The sequence below is a fragment of the Odontesthes bonariensis genome, chromosome 1 (genome assembly GCF_027942865.1).
Source record: "Odontesthes bonariensis isolate fOdoBon6 chromosome 1, fOdoBon6.hap1, whole genome shotgun sequence".
Taxonomy (NCBI): domain Eukaryota; kingdom Metazoa; phylum Chordata; class Actinopteri; order Atheriniformes; family Atherinopsidae; genus Odontesthes; species Odontesthes bonariensis.
This window is the reverse complement of record NC_134506.1, coordinates 10,033,464-10,040,133: the sequence shown is the minus strand read 5'-3', so window position 1 is coordinate 10,040,133 and position 6,670 is coordinate 10,033,464. Positions and strand designations below refer to the sequence as shown.

The 6,670-nt window shown below is 45.1% G+C and overlaps 1 long non-coding RNA gene across 1 annotated transcript; it reads left to right on the top strand.

Annotated features, from left to right (window-relative positions):
• The first annotated feature begins 4,442 nt into the window (after positions 1–4,442).
• On the top strand, positions 4,443–5,281 carry LOC142384144 (uncharacterized). Its single transcript, XR_012770024.1, has 3 exons — positions 4,443–4,533; positions 4,858–5,063; positions 5,192–5,281. It is a non-coding gene; the product is annotated as an uncharacterized LOC142384144 (long non-coding RNA).
• The last annotated feature ends 1,389 nt before the right edge of the window (positions 5,282–6,670 follow it).

Genomic DNA, 6,670 nt, shown 5'->3' with positions numbered 1-6,670 from the left:
TACAATGTTTTGAATGGTAGATGCTGGAAGAAGATGTTGTCCCTGTAGTTTTATGTAAGACATGCAGACATTTCTAAGATACAAGTCACTGAAATTTGGTCCGTATGTGACTGTGTCTTCTGCATCTGGCACACGATACTCTTGTGTGGTAGCACATGCAGCACTCTGAGTATCTTCATTACTTGTTTCACAAATCACATTTTCCAAATCATTTTTATGTTTTCTGGACATGTGAGAGGTAAAGGAAGATTTTACACTGAACACACAGGTGCACCCTCTCACAGGGCAAGTTACTTGGCGCCCCTCTACTATATGCTCCTTCAAGTAAACAACCAAAGCTTTTGTCCCCTCACACTGCCGTTCACAAAGCGAAACTGTGCATTTTAATCTCGTTAAAGTTGTGTCTAGAGTAACTGTTGGCATGCTATAATGATGACGATAGAAGTGTGCTTTTAATGCTGCATAACCAGTGCACACCTGCTAGCTGCAACACACTTGAACATACACTTCGGTTCGTTGCGATGTAGTTTGCAATGGAGAACAAAGGCTTTGACAGATTTAACTGTTTCTGCACACAGGTTACATGAATACATCTTAAACAAACTACCTCGACGGTTAGCATACAACAATAGCGACACGAAACAGATGTAGGCTACAGCTAGTGCTGGAAAGGAAAACTTTCCACGTTTTTTTCTTCTCTCTTTTTTTTTTTCCTTAAATCTCCTTTTAACCAACCGAGTGCAATTTAAACTATTAGCTTTCTGAAATTTTCCGAAATATTTCCATACCTGAGAAAGAGAGCAGCTCTGATGGAGAAGGTCCGATGAGGAAGTCTGTAGGACCTGAACGTGCAGTGGAGAAAAAAACAAAACGGTCCTAGGTGCGTTCACACCGGACGCGGTCGCTCGACGTGAAATAAATCCAACTTTGGCGAAATATTCGCGTCAGACAGCCTATCAGCGTTGAGATTCTGGACTACGTCATGCGTCCATGGATCCCGCCTATTCCAGGAAAAATGGAGGAAAAATTAATAGTCGCCGTCTGTGGGCTCCCGGTGCTTTATGACACCACTTCACCCTCCTACCGGGATAGAAACCAGAAGGAGCTTGCCTGGAGGAGTGTGAGTGAGGTGACCGGTCTACCTGGTAAGTTGTGCAAATGTTGTGATTTCAGCTATCTGCTGTAGATACTTCGCTGTCTACAAAGTTAGCGATAGCAGCACTAGTTAGCACTAGCAGCCTTCGCCGTCCAGCATATTCAATATTTATCTGTTTACGTTATTGTTCTTGTCAGTTGAGATATGCCTGAAAAAAGTGGAAGGGGCTCAGAGACACGTTCATGAAAGAGAGAAAGGAGGCAGGAGGGAAGAGTGGATCGGCAGCAGGGACAGGGAAAAGGTGGAGGTACTCTGCGGTCCTCTCTTTTCTCGACCCCTTCTCACCCCCAGGGAAACAAGTGGCAACATGTGGCGGGGGGTCGAGGAAGAGAGGTCCGCAGAGTACAGGCAGGATGAGGGAGCAGCAGGTGAGGACCAGGCGGCAGCAGCAGCAGCAGCAGCAGCAGCAGCAGCAGAGAGTGACGTGAGAGGTTGGTTTTCAACGAAGACACACACAGCAAGGGAAACAAATGAGAAATAGTGTCACATAGATGAATAACCCTTTTTTTTTTTTTTTTTAAATGTCACTAGGTTGTGGTTAGGGGAAAATCAAAGTCTAGATAATATAATGGCTAACTTTATGATGTATTAATATGGATGCATTTATAAAATGGTTGGTGAGTTCAAATCTATCAAAAATATATTTGTTTTATTGTTACTAATAGACATCCCTGATCAGTCCTCCGATGCCAGTGACACCGAGGCATCTGCTGCTGCTGCTGCCGCTGCCGCTGCTGCTCTATCAACATCAAGAGCAGTCACAGGTAAGCACAGGACAAATTAGATTACATTTTTTAAATGGTAAGAGTATGAGTTATGCAGTTATGTTTTCACTACAACAACTACTTTATTTGTTGCCTTTTCATGTTTGATCCATAACTTTGTGTCTTTGCCAGATTTCATAATTTTCAGTCATGTCAAACTGTCATTATTGAAAAATCTGATCTAATTGAATCACCCTATATTTCAATTTTCATACAGCACCAAAGAGGGCCAGGAGGAGGATGCAGGAAAGTCCAATAGAGGGGCTTCTACTGGAGGTCCTCAAAAGGAACTCTCTACCACCCCCACCACCCCCATCTGAGGATGAACTCTTCCTCAAGGCCAGACCTGGGCATTTTACGGCCCTTTGCCCATCCCTGTCCGGCCCGCGCCCCCCTGCCCCCTCCAGTCAAAAATAAAAACGGATTTTGGTGTGCATGCGATGCAGCTGTCTTTTATTTTGAAAGGGCCTGACGCATGTTTATGAATGCATGCATAAGTGACAGTGACAAGTGAGAGGTGGCTAGCATCCGAATCCCTGATCCACACAAAATGTCGTCTCACGGTAAAAAAAGAAAAGTTGATTCAGAATGCCGCGTTTTCAACAAGGCATGGACAGCGAAATATTTGTTTACAGAGGTAAAAGGTTAAGCTGTGTGTTTAGTTTGTGGTGTGTCATTGGCTGTGTTAAAGGAGTATAATAGCCACCGTCACTACGTGACTAAACACGGGGAGAAATACAAGAACTTTTCAGAAAAAGAGCGCGCAGCTGAGTCTGTTGCTCGCCAAGCTGCAATCTCAACAAACACTTTTTACAAAACGTTTGCCATCCAGAGGTGCTGCAGTCAAGACAAGTTTTGTTATTTCGCACAAGATAGCTAGAAAGAGCAAACCCTTCTCTGATGGAGAGTTTATTAAGGAGTGTTTGGTGGACTCGTCTGCGCTAATATGTCCCAAAAAAAAGATGCTTTTGAGAACGTCTCCCTCTCCCGCTGCACCGTAACGAGGAGGATTGAGGACATCGCGAAAAACCTGGTGCTACAACTGAAAGATCGCGGAAATGACTTAGAGTACTTTCCCCTGGCTTTGGTTGAGAGCTGTGATATACGGGGCACTGCCCAGCTGCTCATCTTCATGCGCGGGATCAATGCAGACTTCAGAATCACGGAGGAGCTGGCAGACATGCCAGGCCAATGAAAGGGACAACAACGGGGAGTGATCTCTTAGCTGAGGTACATGCATGTCTCAAAAGCTTGGGGCTGAAATGGGACAAAGTGGTGGGCGTGACAACACATGGGTGTCCAAATCTCACAGGAAAAAAAGTTGGTCTGTTAAAGCGAATCCAGGACAAAGTGGCAAATTAACTTTTTTCATTGTATTGTACATCAGGAAGTGTTATGCAAGTCAGTGTTACAAGTGAATCACGTTGTTGATGTTGTAACTAAAACTGTTAACTTTATCAGATCAAGGGCACTGAATCATAGACAGTTCGTTTCACTTTTAGAAGAAACTGAGACTGACCACCGTGACCTAAGCTACCACACAGCCGTCAGGTGGCTGAGTCTGGGGAAAGTGCTGAAAAGCTTCTGGGACCTGAGAGAGGAGATTCAGGAGTTCTGTGTGAGGAAGGGACATGCCAGACTGGCTGGCAGATCTTGCTTTTACTGTTGATGTGACTGCTCAGATGGATGAACTAAATGTTAAACTGCAAAGCAAGGGCCTTTTTGTGTATGAAATGTACAGTGCAGTCGAGGCCTTCAGTAGGAAATTGCAGCTTCTGTCGAGCCAAATCAGAGATAATATTCTCACTCACATGCCAACACTGAAGCAAGTCACCCCATCAGCAGATCAGCTCCAAAGGTTCTCATCCATGTTAGAAGCACTGCATGTTGAGTTTTCAAGGCGATTTCAAGACTTCAAAACTGTTGAGAGTGAAATGTACGTGGTGTCGTGTCCCTTCACTTGCAGTGTTGATAATGCATCCAGTGAGGTTCAGCTGGAACTCATTGACTTGCAGTCTGATACACTTCTGGCAGAGCGCTTTGGGTCACTCCCACTGCCTGAGTTTTACTCTTCACTCAAACAGGAGAACTTTTCGCACTTAAGGAGACATGCTCAAAAGATCCTTGTGCTCTTCGGATCTACATATGTATGCGAGCAGACATTTTCTGTGATCAAGTTCAACAAATCCAGATACAGATCTTGCATAACTGATGATCACCTCGCAGCTGTCCTGCGCATAGCCACATCAGACATTCAGCCAGATTTCAATGCACTTGTTGATGCCCAAGACAGACTGGACTTTTCTCATTGAAGAAGTAAACTATTGAATATTGATACTTGACACTTTGGCCCAATCCCAATTCACCCCTTGGCCCTACCCCTTACCCCTTCCCCTCCGTTTTGCGCGTTCACGTGTAGAGGTAGTGTTGTCCCAATACTCTTCCAAAGCCCTTCCCCTTAACCCTACCCCTCCGTTGTAGCCCTTGAAACGGAGGGGTTCGGCCAGGCAGAGTCCGTTTGAAGGGGTATGATATATTTCCCAGAATACAACGCGACTACCGGGAGATCGCGAGTCTTTTTAAAAATGGCAGAAGCGAGAGCACCACACAAATGTAAGTTCTTCTATTTTTTTTGCCATAATTTAACTGTTTTAATCGTTTTAGGTTGTGATAACTGGTGTATTGTGTGAGTTTAACATGGTGGCAATGTGTAGTTATTTTCTGATATAAACGCACATGGGAAAAGTCGCTATTTTACATGGAGTAATCGGTCAATGCATGTGAAGGTGCTGTGAAAGAGTTGTCATTTTTTAAATTGTAACACGAGTATTTACAAGCAATGTAGTTGGTTAACCATAGAGAAGTTCCTTTTGAGTGACATGAGCGTCATTTCGCTACCTATTATCACAAGTATTCATATACGTGACTGATTCACAGGGACTCAAGCACAAAGAGCCTGATCAGGTTTAGCGCCCCAAACGAAGATCTGTTTCTAAAGTCATCCCCATCCCCAAAAAGAAGTAGGAAGTCCAATCCCATAATGGATTACCTGATACAGGAGAGCCTGAAGGAGCAGAAGCGCCACGAGCAGAAAACGGAGCGCTTTTTAGCTCGGTTTGAGCGCATGATAGACAAACTTTACGGTGAGTTGATGCGCCATGCACCTATTGTACACACAGCCACCACTACCGCATTCTGAAACACCTTTTTAAATTTTTTACAATGGATGAAAGTGCATGCTATAATGTCATATCGTGTCTTGTTCCCCCAGAACATCACTGAGCCCATGCAGCACCTCCGATGCGCCAAGCACCTCCGCTGTTCCTGCTCCGGTCATCTCGTTCTTGATGATTGCACTGTTGCCCGTTTATATTCATACTGTTTATTGTCCATATTTGGACCACACACTTTACAGCAGATACTTTAAGCTGTTATTTCTGAAAATAAGCTGCCTTACCAGTCTGTAATGTGAGCCTAATAAAAGAAATTAAGGACAAAAGGTTTGTGAGCATGATTATCACATCAACATCATATGAACGACTGGAACGGACATTGGTATGAAGAGATTTATTATACAAGGGATAACAAAAAAATTGGGGTACATGTTGTGGTCCAATGGGCAATAATTTGTAGGATGACCCGTCTGCTGGAAAGAAAAACATGGAAAGATCAGGCTTTCATCCTCCCAAACCAACACATTGATAGCACACACAATGCAGTGCATTTATTTAAGTCATCAAATCTGAACCTGGTACAAAGAAAACCGCTTCAAAAACGCATGAGCTGCATGTTTATTCCAAATGGAACGAGGCGAGTAACAAAGGCTAAACGTTAGCTTATGCTTTCAGCTAGGTTAGCCAGGTTAGGATACTACTCCAGTCAATGAATCAGCAAATCCAACGAGACAAGCAAATTGTTTCTATATTACACGATATCACAAATGTACAGTTAGAAGCACTTTCAAACACAAACACACAATCATTTTCACACGCCGGCTCTGGAAGCTACCAGCTGCTCACTCACACGCGTTATTTGTATTAATTTATGATTCTACATACCGTAACAAGATCCAGCAATGCTCCCAGATGTCGAAGACGCCTTCGCCTGGTGGCACTCCGTCGATTCGACGCAGATATTTCTAAAAATATCCGAATAGCCCAGGTTCTGCTCTTTTCCGAGAGCCGGCTCTTTTGACTCGGCTCCCAAAGAAGAGCCGGCTCTCAGAGCCGATGCTTGTGCGCATGACCCATCACTATAAAAGAGCCGTTTTGGGGGTGCACTACACGGTGTCTTGCCATGGGACAGCTCCCTCTGCAGAGAAGAGGGATGTGAAGGTCTCCCTCACCCTGATGGCCTCTCTTCCTGCGTTGTTGGCAGCAAGTCTTCCCAGACCTGGCAGTGGCTCCACTTCACCAGCTGGGATACTCCTCACTGCAGCTGTCCGGGTTGTACTCCTCATGAAGTTGTGGAGAACACAGGTCGCCTTCACGCACTTCTCTGCAACATCAGGTTGGACCTCGATGGCACGCCTGTACATCCTCCACTGTGAGGAAAGGACGCCAAAGGCACACTCCACAACCAGCCGAGCTCTGGACAGACGGTAATTGAACGTCCGTCGCTCTTTTGGAAGCGCACGTCCAGGGAAGGGCCTCATGAGGTTTTTCCGGAGTGGAAACGCCTCATCACCGACGAACACGTGTGGCTGTGGTCCGCGGTGCTCAGCTCCTGGTAGTGGCAGGTCAGCAGGCAG